The sequence below is a fragment of the Chlorocebus sabaeus genome, chromosome 6 (assembly GCF_047675955.1).
Source record: "Chlorocebus sabaeus isolate Y175 chromosome 6, mChlSab1.0.hap1, whole genome shotgun sequence".
NCBI lineage: Eukaryota > Metazoa > Chordata > Mammalia > Primates > Cercopithecidae > Chlorocebus > Chlorocebus sabaeus.
Genome location: NC_132909.1, coordinates 51,020,211 through 51,036,481, shown reverse-complemented (window position 1 = coordinate 51,036,481; position 16,271 = coordinate 51,020,211). Strand labels below are relative to the sequence as shown.

Below are 16,271 nucleotides of genomic sequence, written 5' to 3'. Positions count from 1 at the left end.
GGATTATAGGCGTGAGCCACGGCGCCCGGCCTCTTTTTTTTTTTTTTTTTTTTGAGATGGAGTCTCGCTCTGTCATCCAGGTTGGAATGCAGTGGTGAGATCTTGACTCACTGCAAGCTCTGCCTCCCGGGTTCAAGTGATTCTTTTCCCTCAGCCTCCCAAGTAGCTGGGACTACAGGTGTACGCCACCATGCCTGGCTAATTTTTTTTGTTAGTGGAGACGGGGTTTCACCATGTTGGCTAGGCTGGTCTTAAACTCCTGACCTTGTGATCCGCTCGCCTCGGCCTCCCAAAGTGCTGGGATTATAGGTGTGAGCCACCATGCCTGGCCGGGAGACTCCTTTTATGGGAATCTTACATGATTATTCATAAGGGGCTGGGAAGAGGTGTTACTAGTAAGCACATTCTGGGTGGTCTTTTGGGTGCGTATGCACAGTAGCTGCACATTCTTGTTCATACTTCTCATCTCAGTAGCATCTTAAATCTCCACCTAGGAATGTGGTTTTTACTATTATAATGAGCAAAGGGTCAATCTGAAGACAGGTAAAATCAAAATACGCATGTTCCCTACAGGGGAAATTCCCTACTGGAGAGAGCTTTGCTTGAATGAGCTTGACTACAGTGCGAATGCTGAGGCTTATTGTGTTGACTGTACGATTGCCAAGTCTCCAGGACATGGTTACTTCCTTGGCTACCTATCCTGTCTCATGGTCCTCCCTCATTTCACACCCATGATGTATGCTAACACCCTTTGGTTATCTGTTTAGAAGGGATATATTTTTTTGTTTGTTTGAGACAGAGTCTCACTCTGTTGCCAGACTGGAGTGCAGTGGCACGATCTCAGTTCACTGCAACCTCTGCCTTCCGTGTGCAAGCAATTCTCCTGCCTCAGCCTCCCGAGTAGCTGGGACTACAGGCACGTGCCACCATGCCTAGCTAATTTTTGTATTTTTAGTAGAGACCGGTTTCACCATGTTGGCCAGGATGGTGTCGATCTCCTGACCTCATGATCCGCTTGTCTCAGCCTCCCAAAGTGCTGGGATTACAGGCGTGAGCCACCGCGCCCGGCCTAGAAGTTATAATTTTAACTTTCCCTGCAGAACACTCATAAACGTAAGTTAAGGATTGCAACGTTTTGTTCACAAACAAATCTTCCAGACTGTGAGGGTTAAGCAAGAGAAATGGAAAAAAATAATAATGCGATACAGATTTTCCTAACTATAAAAAATTGAGGAAACATACTACAAAATGTGGAATGATTGCCCTATAATTCTACCTGGGCTGGAGGTTCAAGAAATGGACAGAAGGGGTCACTACATCCTCAGGAAAGAATTTCCTGATTTCAATAGTAGAGCTGTTGTCAAAGGAAAAATATGTGCTGTAACATGGGAACTTCAAAGTAGGATGAATGAAGGAAATCTTACCCCTCTAATAATATGGAATTTATGCAGAATCAATTTTTACTTCAGAAGGTCAGTAAATTCTGTTTCATCCAATGTCTTTGCATGTAGAATTATTTTTCATTATCATTGTTCTTACTTTTTGTAGTGATTACTCTGTTGTTTATCAAGTAAATGATAACTCATGACCATCAACATCACTTTTCTTGTGATATATGTCTAATTTCCAGTGATGTACAAAAATATCAACTACAGCTTTCATATTTTTGCATTCTTGGGGTATTTTATTATATGTATAACAACTCTTGGGATTCCACACGTAACAATACATTCTTAGGATTATTACTTTGCCATTGGTAGTCATTGGGTTTGTCCACTTCCTGTATGGTGTTATTTGCAAAAGAAATACACACATACTACATTTTTATATGTTGCAGGTCCAACAACCTATCGACCGATTATTTCACAGGTGAAGAAATACACATTTAGTCTGTCTTTTATAGTTACAATATTCTTTAATAGTCATCTTTGTTTTCCCCTTTTTGCCATCATTTGATGTCAGACTGAAGAACTTTCTTTGGTCTTTCTTGTAGGACTTGTGTGCTGGAAATAAGTTCTCTTAGTATGTATGCTTAAACCTGGGAAAGTCTTTGTTTTGACTTCTGATTTGAATATGAGCTTTGGTGGATACAGAAATGTTCTATTATATATGTTTCAGATTAGAGGAATAGCACCTAACTAAAAGCAAATATGTCTGTTTCACCCAAACACTTATTACACTAATCTACATAAGTTAATGACAAAAAACAATGAGCAATAGGAATAGGATGGAAGAAGGAAATACTGTGATTGAAGATGAAACCGTTGTTTGGGAAAGTAAAGAGAAAACAACTGGAAAACTTTTTAAACTGGGGAAGGAAGCAATTTGCTGTTTATGGAGCAAACATACGATTGAATTAAAATCACATTTTTTGAAAATGTATATTTCTGAGAATAGGACTAACACCATATGCCGTATCTGTGGAAAGGTATGAGTATTTCCTGATGAAATGACTGGCATGTCACCTCTATAGGTTTATATACGACTTTGGATTGAAGGCTCCTCATCCCAACCCTCACTGTAGAGAAATGGTTTAAATGTAAGTAATTCAGGAATCTGATCAAAATTAACTCTTGTATCATGTTGCAGAAAAATTCACAACATTGAAGAAATGTTATAAAATTTATACTTTTTTTTTTTTTTTCTGACAGAGGGTTACACTCTGTCGCCCATGCTGGAGTGCAGTGGTGTGATCTCAGCTCATTGCAGCCTAGACTTAGACTCCAGAAAGCCTCTTGCCTCAGTCTCCCAAGTAGCAAGGACTACTACACACATGGGCCAACACACATGACTCATTTTTTAATTTTAATTTTTTTTTGTAGAGACAGGGTCTCACTATGTTGTCCAGTCCAGACTGCCACAAACTCCTGAGCTCAAGCAATCCTCCAACCTCAGCCTCCCAAAGTGCTGGGATTATAGGCCATTGCTCCCGGATTATAATTTAATTTCATTTCATTTAATTTAATTTTTGAGACAGAGCCTTGCTCTGTTGCCCAGGCTGGAGTGCAGTGGTGCCATCTTGGCTCACTGCAAGCTCCGCCTCCTGGATTCACGCCATTCTCCTGCCTCAGCCTCTCAGTAGCTGGGACTACAGGCGCCTGTCACCACGCCCAGCTAATTTTTGTACTTTTAGTAGAGACAAGGTTTCACCATGTTGACCAGGCTGGTCTTGAACTCGTGACCTCAGGTGATCTGCCCGCCTCAGCCTCCCAAAGTGTTGGGATTACAGGCGTGAGCCACCGCGCCCAGGCTATTTTTAATTTTTTTAGTCATGGTTTAGCTAGATCACTCAGGCTGTTCTAAAACTCCTGGACTCAAAAGATCCTTCCCGCCTCAGCCTCCCTCTCGGGTAGCTGGGACCACAGGTACTTGCCAACTCGCCCAGCCTTTTATTATCAGTGCCTAATGCTTAAGGAGGATGTGGGCTACTTTTTACTTTCAGATAAAAAACATTGAGGTGAGATAATTGTTAATTTTTTTTACACAAAGTTTCATAACTTGAATAGTTTCTTGCTTAAAGTATTTAATTAAAATTTTTTTTCATTTTGTAGTCTCGGATCTTGGAGTTGATTGAAGTGTATTTTTAATAGACAAGTAGATTCACTTTTATATGGTTTTAAAATTGTTGGATGTATAAGGGGCATTTGAAACATCAGATTTTTGTATTTGCTGTGATTTTCCTACTGGCCAGTGTGCCAGGTACCGGATATCCTCCCGAACTGCAGGCAGGCCTGTCTGTTTCCTGTGAGAGTCACAACCGACTCTTGGCGGAAGCGGAAACCCCTTCCTCCATCACGTTTCGCCCCTTGCAGGCCGGAAGTAGGCCTGCTCGCCTGGGAGCGTGTTTCGTCGAATCTGGGTTGGGCGGCTTGGTCGCAGTGTGCCTGTGCTAGGACCGCAGAGCATTCATCGCGGCGCCCACAGCCACTCCAGTTCTCTGGTTGTTCCTGCACGCCAGGAGCCGTGGGCCAGGCCATCAGGCCATACAAGTGCTGCTAAAGCGGCCTCGCCTTCGGCTGCATCATCTCGGGGATGTTTCACTTGTGTCTTCTCTGTTTCAGCCCCAGCCCCTCGAACCCACCGGGTCTCCACATCGCACTCTGATCAATATCCCACAGGTGAGGAATATGAAATACTCTCTAAAGTGGAGGCTAGTAGGTCGTTCTTTTCAAACTTTAACAAGAAACTACAGATCTTTTTAAAAGATTCTGATTCAGCAGGTCACTGGGGAAGGCCTGATGCTCTGCATTTCTGACTCGGTCCCCAGTGTAGTCCATGCTGCTGGTCCGCGGACCGCAGTTAGAGTGCTGAGATAGTAATAGACCTGGTTAGGCAGGCAGGCAGGGAACTGATCCCATGGAGCCTGGTGGGCCATATTGAGGACTTTTACTGGATTTCGAGCAGAGAAGCGATGTGTGGGTTGTGTTTTAAGAAGCTACAGAACAAGTTTTGCCGAGGTGGAAGCAAAGACAGGTTACCCGCTCCTCCTCTTTTGCCTCCCTGTCTGTTGCCTTGTCGCGGGTGAGCTATGACTATCTGGGCCGGTGGTGCGCCCTGGGTAAAGGAATTTACCAAGACAGTTGTAGGTAAAGGAAGGCAGGTTTATTAGATAAAGTGTGAAAATTCGTTGCGAGGAGGCAACAGGCAGGCCAGCAGAAGAGAAGCTGAATGCAGGAAAACAGGCTTGCTGAGGATTTTATAGACTGGAACTTGGGCTGATCGATAACGCCAAGGCAGCAGGGAACTAATTTGCATTTTTCTGGCGGCTGTGGTGTTTGATAGAGACTTTTGTTAAGCAGGAAGTTTGTGAGTTACGTATGTTACATGAGCAGGAGGGCCCTATGTCCTGGACCATAAAGAAAGCAGGCCAAAGCTTATCTTCCTCTTTTTGTTTATATGTCCTGGACCATGAAGGAAGGCAGATTTGTAGCTTATTTACTTTATCTCTTTGCTTTCTGCTGGTGTCACCAGCCTGATTTTTTTTCTCCCCTAATTAGGGCTCTATGTGCCTGATTGCTTTTCTCTGCCTTCCTTACTTGCAACTCCCAAGGTCATGTGTCCATGAGAGCGGAATGGAGGTTGTTGCCTCTTAACTCAGCCCCAAGATACACAAAAAAGGGACTGGATGGGGCTAAGGCTTCAAAAAAGGGTGGTCCTTGAGTAAGATGTTGCAGCTGGTCCAGCACCCTCGCGCCCCATTGCCCAGGCCTTGGCAGTCCAGAATTGAATAATACATACCTAGATAACCCTCCACTGGTAAACCTGGAGGAAGATCCATCCTGTAGGAGATGAGAGCTTGGGAAAGGACATCACTATGGAGGGACCTGAAGTTGTGGTGGAGGTCGGTGGATGGGGTATTGGAAGTGGCTTGGGGAGACCGGGAGATGAGTTTAAAGACCTCAGGTGCTGGTGGGTAAAGTTCTGACAAAGGAACCAGTAAGAAATAGGAGTCAGGTGATGAAACGGATCAGGACTGGGGAGAAAAAACAAGGACCCAACCTGGTGATCTAGATTAAACAATTATTCTGGGCAGGCAGGGGCAAGAAAGAGATAATGATCTGGAAAAAGAAATCACCGGTGTAGGAGGGATACCAGCTGAGAAGAGTTGGTCCAAGGCTCTTAGTCTACACTTCACATCCTGGGGGGTGCACCTGGTGGGCAACTAGGAGAGAAGGAGGGCCTGGCGTCTAGTAAGGGAATCAGAATGTGAATGCAGTATTGCTGTGGGGAAGGAACCCAGGCCATCTGGAGCCACCTAAGTGAAAACAAGGGTCAGTGCCTAGGGATGGAAGGATCTGAATGGAAACTCACTTGAGGCCAGGTGGGGTGACCTGAGTAGCAAACAGGTGGAAGTTGGGGAGGAGGACCTGATTTGGATGAGGCCGCTCACTGTGATGTCTATGAAGCTATCATTCCAGCTGCTGCCCACCTGGGAGCAGTTGGTCAGTACAGTCAGCTGCGTGTCCCATCTTGTGTATGAGGGTAGTAGTGAGGGCTGCCCTTCATGCCTGCCTTGATCACCGGCGGGAGACAGAGGACGTGGAAGTATGGGCTCTTTGGGGGGATGGTGCCTATGAGGAAGGTCTGATCCCAAATCTAGAGAATGGGAGTGTGGGCTGTATCATGGATTGTCAGGCCAGGGGTCTGGAGGATATCATGTCCTAAATGCAGATGTTTTCTGGGCTGGTAGCAGGGACTTGAGACCCAGCCTGGTGAGGCTCCTGATGAATCAAGAACACTGGCTCAGGAGAGCTGGTGTGGGGTCTGTTAGACTGAGGGGTCTGGCTTCCTTACCTCCCACTCTACCTCTGTAGAAATGTCTGTCTCTAGCATCATGTCAAAGCAACTGATGACTTCCCTCCCCCAGGCATCGCTGAGCTAAATTGGGTGGCAGGAAGGTAATCACCACCCAAGTATTATCTTTTTGTTTGTTTGTTTGTTTTAGACAGAGTCTTGCTCAGTTGCCCAGGCTGGAGTGCAGTTGTTCCATCTTGGCTCACTGCAAGCTCCGCCTCCCGGGTTCACACTAATTCTCCTGCCTCAGCCTCCCAAGTAGCTGGGACCACAGGCGCCCGCCACCACGCCTGGCAAATTTTTTTGTATTTTTAGTAGAGACAGGGTTTCACCGTGTTAGTCAGGATGGTCTCAATCTCCTGACCTCGTGATCCACCTGCCTCGGCCTCTCAAAGTGCTGGGATTACAGGTGTGAGCCACTGCACCTGGCCCACCCAAGTACTATCTTATCCCTTCTCTCCTTTCATCCCAGCCTATGCCCACTGATCCCTTGGTTACTGGTCCCATTATCCACTCCAGCTCCTGGTACCTCTCTCCTGGGTACAGCTGAACCATCTGGGAAGAGCAGGCTAAGAAATTCTGGTGCCCCTCCTGCAGCAAGGCTATCAGTGGGCACAAGAGGATCAGGGGATGGGCTGGAGTAAGTCCTACCCAGAGCAGGAGGGAGCCCCACACAGTTCTCCCTCAGCTGTTAACTTCCCAGAGACCCACCTCACAGTCGAGAGCACCAACAGGCACTCTTCCCTCTGCTCCCCTTACTGGGGCACCAGTTTCTTTCCACCCAAGGCATTGTTCACTATCCCCAATTATTTCAATTCCCACGAAGAAATAGGCATATTGTACTGAGATTTTTCTAAATGACATAAAAATATGTATTCATGAAACAGTCTTTTCAAGATAAGGATCCCATCCCTACTGCTTCCTCTCTCTCAGCCACCCCTGATGGAATCTTGCAGTTTGTACTGTTCTGTCAGGCTTCTTTCACTCAGCATAATTGAGCTTCATCCGATAGTGTTTTGTTTTGTTTTGTTTTTGAGACAGAGTCTTGCTCTGTTGCCCAGGCTGGAGTGCAGTGGCGTGATCTCAGCTCACTGCGAGCTCCGCCTCCCGTGTTCACACCATTCTCCTGCCTCAGCCTCCTGAGTAGCTGGGGCTACAGGCGCCCACCACCATGCCCAGCTTATTTTTGTGTGTGTGTTTTTAGTAGAGACGGGGTTTCACCATGTTTTAGCCAGGATGGTCTCTATCTCCTGACCTTGTGATCTACCCGCCTCAGCCTCCCAAAGTGCTGGGATTACAGGCGTGAGTCACTGCACCCAGCCATCCAATAATTCTTTATTGTACATGAATAATATTCCATTTTCCAGAGGAAGCAAAATTTATTTCTCCAGCTATTGATGGATATTTGGGTTAATTTCAGTTTTTGGCTATTAAGAATTAAACATGAATATTCACATACCAGTGTTGGTAAGAACATATCATATTTCTTTTTGAGACAGAGTCTCGCTCTGTCACCAGGCTGGAGTGCAGTGGTGCGATCTTAGCTCACTGCAACCTCTGCCTCCCAGGTTCAAGCCATTCTCCTGCCTCAGCCTCCTGAGTAGCTGGGACTACAGGTGCCCACCACCACGCCCAGCTAATTTGTGTATTTTTAGTAGAGATGGAGTGTCACCATGTTGGCCAGGATGGTCTCGATCTCTTGACCTTGTGATCCGCCCACCTCAGCCTCTTGAAGTGCTGGGATTACAGTTATGAGCCACAGTTATGTGCCAAGCTGCTATTTCATTAGAAGATTTTATTTTATTCTGCCTAGGAGTAAAATGGCAGGGTGTTGTGGCAGGTATATGTTTAACTTCTTAGGAAACTTCCAAACTGTTTTCCAAGTGGCTGTTCCATTTTGTATTCCCACCAACATGATATGAGTTCCAGTTGCTTCGCATTGTCACCAACATTTGATACAGCCAATCTTACTAACTTTAGACTCCCAAATATGTGTAGTGGCATTAGAATTGTGGCTTACATTTATATTTACTTAATGAATAATGATGGTGAATGATACTTCATGTTCTTATTTGTCACTGAAGAATATTCTATGGTCAAGTGTTAATGACATTGATCGTTTTCAGATTAGTTTTTGAGAGTTCTTTATATATTCTGGATATAATTCCTGCATCAGATTATGGTTTGTAAGTACTTTCTCCCATCTGTGGCTATTCTTTAAAAATCCTTAGCAGTCTGTAGGCTGGGCGCGGTGGCTCACGCCTGTAATCCCAGCACTTTGGGAGGCTGAGGTGGGTAGATCACCTGAGGTCAGGAGTTCGAGACCAGCCTGACCAACATGGAGAAACCCCATCTCTACTAAAAATACAGGATTAGCTGGGCATGGTGGCACATGCCTATAATCCCAGCTATCAGGAGGCTGAGGTAGGAGAATCGCTTGAAGCTGGAAGGCGGAGGTTGTGGTGAGCCGAGATCGCGCCATTGCACTCTAGCCTGGGCAACAGGAGCAAAACTCCATTAAAAAAAAAAATCTTGAGCAATCTCATGCCTATAATCCCCGTGTAGCAGGATGAGCCGCAGACAAAACTCCTCAGACACTGAGTTAAAGTAGGAAGGGGTTTATTCGGCCGGGGGCATCAGCAAGACTCCGGTCTCAAGAGCCGAGCTCTCTGGGTGAGCAATTCCTGTTCCTTTTAAGGGCTGACAACGCTAAGGGGGTGCATGTGAGAGGGTTGTGAGTGATGGAGCAAGCAGGGTGTACGTGACTAGGGGCTGTGTGCACCGGTAATTAGATGGGAACAAAACAGGACAGGGATTTTCACAGTGCTTTTCTATACAATGTCTGTAATCTATAGATAACAGAACCGATTATGTCGGGGGTTGATGTTGACCAGGCCCAGGGTGTGGCGCTGGGCTGTCTGCTTGTGGATTTTATTCCTGCCTTTTAATTTTTACTTTTTCTTTCTTTGGAAGCAGAAATTGGGCATAAGACAATATGAGGGGTGGTCTCCTCCCTTACCAGTACTTTGTGAGACCAAGGCGGGCAGATCACTTGAGGTCAGGAGTTTGAGACCAGCCTGGCCAATGTGGTGAAACCCCATCTCTACTAAAAATACAAAAATTAACCAGGTGGGATAGTGTGCTTATAGTCACAGCTACTCGGGAGGCTGTGGTGGGAGAATCACTTGGACCTGGGAGGTAGAGGTTGCAGTGAGCCGAGATCGTGCCACTGTACTCCAGCCTGGGTGACAGAGAGAGACTGTCTCCAAAAAAAAAAAAAAAAAAAAAAAAAATTCCTTAGCAGTATCCTTCACAAAGCAGATTTTTATTTTAACGAAGTTTAATTTTTCAATTTTTAATGGATTCTGCATCTTTGTCATATGTATGCAATTGTAATGTAACCCAAGGTCAAATAATGTCACCCACATTTTCTTTACATTTTACAGTTTAGATTATACATTCAGTTTTGTGATCCCTTTTGAGTTAATGTTTGTATATAGTGCAAGATATAGATCTACAGTCTTTATTTTTTTGCATATGCATATTCTATTTTTTAGCATTATTGAAAAGAGAATTTTTGACTGAATTGTTCACGTTGATGAAAAAACTACTGGACCACATATGTGTAGAAATGTAACTAGAACATTTATTCTGTTTCATGGATATATTCGTCTACTTGCCAAAGACATTGTCTTAATTAGGATTGCTAAATTTTCTTTGGTTTTTTTTTTTTCAGAAGTGTTTGGCTATTAGGTTATTTCAGGTATTTTTTTTTTTTTTTTTTTTTGAGATGGAGTTTCACTCTTGTTGTCTAGGCTGGAGTGCAGTGGCGCGATCTCGGCGCACCGCAACCTCTGCCTCCCGGGTTCAAGCGATTCTCCTGCCTCAGCCTCCTGAGTAGCTGGGATTACAGGCATGCGCCACCACACCCGGCTAATTTTTTGTTTTTAGTAGAGACGGGGTTTCTCCACGTTGGTCAGACTGGTCTCGAACTCCCAACCTCAGGTGATCCTCCCGCCTTGGCCTCCCAAAGTGTTGGGATTAGAGGCATGAGCCACCATGCCTGGCCTTAATCATAGTTTTATAACTTCATAATACGTTGTTAGTTTTTTTTTTTCTTTTTTAAAAGGTTCAATGATTTTTCTTAAAGCAATAAAAAATGTAAAAAACCCTTTGTGTTTACTGAGGTGGTTATCATTCCTGGTGTTCTTCTTTCTTTCTGGATTTCCACTTGGCTTCATTTTTCTTTGCCCCCATGAAGTTTAGTGACATGTCTTGTGGAGCAAGTATGCTGCTTAGAAAGTCTTTCACTATGGCTGAATTAATAATTTCTTTTCTCTTCATTTGGGAAGATATTGTTTGCTGGATATAGGATTCTCAGTTGATATACTTGTTCTTTCATTAAGGATGTTCTGTCGTCTCCTGATCTGCATTGTTGCTGGTAATAAGTATGTAATGAATCTTATCTTTGGTTCACTGTAGTTAATGTGTCTTTTTCCTGTTGCCTTAAAGATATTTTAGTTCCTGCTGTGAAGTAATTTACTGATGATGTGCCTTGGTGTAGATTTATATACATATATGCTCATGGTTTGCTGAACTTTCTTGATCTCTGGGTTTATAATTTGCATCCAGTTTGGAAAATGTGAAGCCAATATTTGTGGAAATATTTTTTGTCATTTCTTTCCTCTGCCAGAGAGTCTTGTTATTAGCATATTATGTCACTTGTAATTTTCCCACTACACAACTTGCTTATGTTCTGTTCACCTTTTTTTTTTTTTTTTTTTCCCCCCTGGATGCTTCATTTGGGATGGTTTCTGCTGCTAGGTCACATGATTCACTCATCTTCTCTGCAGTATCTGATCTGCTGTTTATTTCACTCAGTGTAATTTGTTATCCCAGATGTTGTTTTCATGCCTAGTAGCTTGAATCATGTTTTTTTTTTTCTTTCGTTTTTAAATTGTTTAGAGGTAAAATATACTAACAGAGAATTTGACTTTTCAGTCATTTTAAAAATGTGCCATTCAGTAGTAGTAAATACATTTACAATGTGGTGTAACCAGCGCAGCTATTGATCTCTAGCATTCTCGCATAACTCTAAACAGAAATTCGGTACTCATTGAACAAATCCCCCGTCCCCCTCTCCCCCCAGCTCCCGATAATGTCTATCCAACTTTCTCTATGAATTTGACTATTCTAGGCACCTCATAAAACTGGAAGCATACAGTATTTGTCCTTGTGCTGGGCACGGTGGCTCACGCCTGTAATCCCAGCACTTTGGGAGGCGGAGGTGGGCAGATCACGAGGTCAGGAGTTCAAGACCAGCCTGACCAACGTGGTGAAACCCCGTCTCTACTAAAAATACAAAGATTAGCCGGATATGGTGGTGTGCGCCTGTAATCTCAGCTACTCGGGAGGCTGAAGCAGGAGAATTGCTTGAACCTGGGAGGCGGAGGGTACAGTGAGCCAAGATCACACCACTGCACTCCAGCCTGGATGACAGAGTGAGACTCTGTCTCAAAACAAAACAAACAAAAAATTTGTCCTTGTGTGTCTGGCTTATTTCACTTAGCATAATGTTTTCCAGGTTCCTTCGTGTTGTATCATGTATGAGGAATTCATTGCTTTTTCTGTCTGAATGATACTTCATTGTATGGATGAACCACACTTCGTTTATCTACTTTGAACACTTGAGTTCTTTTTTTGTAAAGATTTAAAAAATATATTTAAAAAAATAGTTTGAGGGTAATTGAACTCAATCATTGGCTGGAAGAGTTGTTTCTACAATAGTACAATAGTATTTTGGCTACTGTGAATTACGATGGCTATGACATTGGTGTACATGTGTCTGTGTGAGACCCTGCTTTTACTTCTTTTGAAAGTATGCCTAGAAGTGGAATTGCTGGTGTAAAGAGTAATTGATGTTTCCCTTTTCTAGTAATAGCCATAGTGTTATGTTTGTTTGTTTGAGACGGAATTTCGTTCTTGCTGCCTAGGCCGGAGTGCAGTGGCATGATCTCGGCTCACTGCAACCTCCGCCTCTCAGGTTCAAGCAATTCTCCTGCCTCATCTTCCCAAGTAGCTGGGATTACAGGCACCTGCCATCACACTTGGCTGATTTGTGTGTTTGTGTGTGTTTTTAGTAGAAACGGGGTTTCGCCATGTCAACCAGGCTGGTCTCAAACTCCTGACCTCAGGTGATCCGCCTGCCTCGGCCTCCCAAAGTGCTGGGATTACAGGTGTGAGCCACCGCGCCTGGCCTAGCCATAGCGTTTTACACAGTGGCTGCAATGTTTCACATTCTCCTCAGCACCACACGGTAGGGGTTCCTATTTCTCCACATCCTCATCCATACTTGTTATATTCTTTTTTCTTTTCTTAAGAGATAGGGTCCCACTATATCCTCCTGCCTCAGCCTCCTGTAGTGTTAGGACTACAGGCATGAGCCACCGTGCCTGGCCACACCCTTAAAACAAAAACCAAAACCAAAACCTAATAGCCACTTTAATGAGTGTGAAGTGGGATTTCATTGTGGGTTTTATTTGCATTCCCTTGATGATCAGTGATAATAAGCATCTTTTCATGTGCCTAGTGGTCATTGACCTATTGTCTTTGAACAAATTTGTTTTCATTTCCTTTGCTCATTTTGAATTGGGTCATTTGATTTTTTTTTTTTTTTTTAGATGGAGTTTCACTCTTGTTGCTTGGCTAGAGTTTAGTGGTGTGATCTTGGCTCATTGCAAACTTTCCCTCCCAGGTTCAAGTAATTCTCCTGCCTCAGCCTCCCAGGTAGCTGGGATTACAGGTGGCCACCACCACACCCAGCTAATTTTTGTATTTTTAGTAGAGACAGGGTTTCTCCATGATGGTCAGGCTCGTCTGGAACTCCTGACCTCAGGTGATCCTCCTGCCTCAGCCTCCCAAAGTGTTGGGATTACAGGCGTGAGCCACTGTGCCTAGCCTGATTTTGTTTTGTTGTGGAATTGTAGGAGTTCATATATTCTGGGTACTAATCTCTTACGAGATATGTGATAGGAACATATGTTCTCTCATTCTGTAGGTTGTGTTTTTATTCTGTTGAGAGTATCCTTTGGTGCACAGAAGTTTTCAATTTTGATATAGTCCAGTTTATCTATTTCGGTTGCCAGTGCTTCAGGCAACTAAAGCACGTATCTGAGAAATCCATTATCATGAAATTTCCCCCAATATTTTTTTCTAAGTCTTTTTTTTTTTTTTTTTTTTTTTTGAGACAGAGTCTCGCTCTGCCACCCAGGTTGGAGTACAGTGGCGCGATCCCAGCTCACTGCAAGCTCCGCCTCCCGAGTTCATACCATTCTCCTGTCTCAGCCTTCCAAGTAGCTGGGACTACAGGCGCCCACCACCACACCTGGCTAATTTTTTTTGTATTTTTGGTAGAGACGGGGTTTCACTGTGTTAGCAAGGATGGTCTTAATCTCCTGACCTCATGATCCGCCCGCCTCAGCCTCCCAAAGTGCCGGGATTACAGGCATGAGCCATCATGCCTGACAATTTTTTTCTAAGTCCTTTACACTTTTAGCTTTTAAGTTTAGGTCTGGATTAAATTTAATATTTGTACAAGATGTAAAGTGAGGGTCCACCTTTATTCTTTTGCAGGTAGACACCCAGTTTTTCCAACACCAATTTTTGAAAGATTGTCCTTTTTCTATCAAATTACCTTGGCACTGGTGTCAAAAATCATTTGATCAGCCGGGCGCGGTGGCTCAAGCCTGTAATCCCAGCACTTTGGGAGGCCGAGACGGGCGGATCACGAGGTCAGGAGATCGAGACCATCCTGGCTAACACGGTGAAACCCTGTCTCTACTAAAAAATACAAAAAACTAGCCGGGCGAGGTGGTGGGCGTCTGTAGTCCCAGCTACTCGGGAGGCGAAGGCAGGAGAATGGCGTGAACCCGGGAGGCGGAGCTTGCTGTGAGCCGAGATCGGGCCACTGCACTCCAGCCTGGGTGACAGAGCGAGACTCCGTCTCAAAAAAAAGAATTAAAAAAAAAAAAAAAAAAAAAAAAAATCATTTGATCATATAAGTGAGCACTTATTTCTTATTTCTAGGCTTTCTATTCTGTTCCATTAGCCTGTGTGTACTTATGCCAGTACCATATGCCGGTTTTTTTTTTTTTTAATTGTAACCTTGAATTCCTAGGCACAAGCATTCTTCCTGCCTCAGACTTCCAAGTAGCTAGGACTACAGGCATGCACCATTGTGTCTAGCTAATTAGAAGAAAAAATTATGTGGAGATGGGGACTTGCTATATTGCCTAGGCTGGTCTTGAATTCCTTGCCTTGAGCCATCCTGTCACTCTGGCCTCCCAGAATGTTGGGATTACGGGTGTGAATCACTGCACCTGGCCTCATGGTCTCTTGATTACTGTAGTTTTCTAGGAGTTTTTGTAATCAGGAAGTATGAGTCCTCCAACTTTGTTCTTTTTCAAGGTTGTTTGGATATTACATGTCCCTAGACATTTCAAATGAATTTTAGAATGGGTCTTTGTATTTCTATATAAAAGGCTGTTTGGATTTTGAGAGGGACTACCTTGACTCTGCAGATTGATTTGGTTAGTATTATCTTAACAATAGTAAGTCTTGGAATTCATAAACATGTGATGTCTTTCCATTTATTTATGTCTTTTCAAATTTGTTTCAGCAACATTTTGTTTTCAGTGTACAGGTTATTGGCCTCTGAAATTTAAGTGTTTTACTCTTTTTGATACCTTTTTGATTTTTATTGTTAGCTCTTTTTCAGATTGTTCGTTGTTAATTCATAGAAATGCAACTGATGTTTGTGTGTTGATTTTGAATTCTGTGACATTGCTGAATTAATTTTTGTGCTCTAGTATTTTATTTTTGCCCTGTGGAGTCCTGAGGATTTTCTGTATATAGGATCATATAATCTGTAAATACAAATACTTTTATACTTCCTTTCCAAACTGGATGTCTTTGGCTTGTTTTTCTTAATTTATTTCCCTTGCAACTCCTAATACTGTATTGAATAGAAGTGGTAAAAGTGGGAATTCTTGTCTTTTTCATGATATTAGGGGTAAAGCTTTCAGTTTTTCACCATTGACCAGGTTACCTGTAGGGTTTTCATATATGCCTTTATCCTATTAGGGAAGTTTCCTTACATTCCTGGTTTACTGAGTGTATTTTATTTAAAATCAAGAAAGTATTCAATTTTGTCAAATTATCTTTTTGCACCAATTGAGATGATAAATGTGTTTTTTCTTGGTTTCATAAATGGTGCATTACTACATTGCTACATGTTGAAACATCTTTGCCTTACAGGAACACATCCTCCATTTATAATCCTTTTCATAATCCTGCTGAATTCAGTTTGCTGGTATGTTGTTAATGATTTATGTTTCAATATTCATAAAGGATATTGTTCTGTAGCTTCTTACAGTGTCTTTGGCACTGCTTTCCTTTTTTTTTCTTTTTCGAGACAGTATTGCTCTGTCGCCCAGGCTGGAGTGCAGTGGCATGATCTTGGCTCACTGCAACCTCCAGCCTCCCAAGTTCAAGCAGCTCTCCTACTGCAGCCTCCCGAGTAGCTGGACTACAGGGGCGTGCCACTACACCCTGCTAATTTTTGTATTTTTAGTAGAGATGGGGTTTCACCGTGTTGGTCAGGCTGGTCTCGGACTCCTGACCTCGTGATCCACCTGCCTCAGCCTCCCAAAGTGCTGGGATTACAGGCGTGAGCCACCACGCCTGGCCCATCTTTGGCACTTTCATATCAAAGTGAGGCTGGCCACATGAATGAATAGAAAATGTTCCCTCTTTTTCAATTTTATCTTTTCCAAAAACTAAGTTTTGGTATCACTGATATTCTCTGTTGTTTTTCTGTTCTCTATTTCATTTATCTCTGCTCTAATCTTTATTACTTACTTCTCTGTACTACCCTTTTAAAAAAAAAAGGGAGATGAAGTCTTGCTGTGTTGCCCAGG

General features: G+C 43.4%; 1 pseudogene; it reads left to right on the top strand.

Annotated features, from left to right (window-relative positions):
- The first annotated feature begins 1,930 nt into the window (after positions 1-1,930).
- The window catches only part of LOC140711907 (uncharacterized), a 35,810-nt pseudogene continuing 21,469 nt past the window's right edge, over positions 1,931-16,271 (top strand).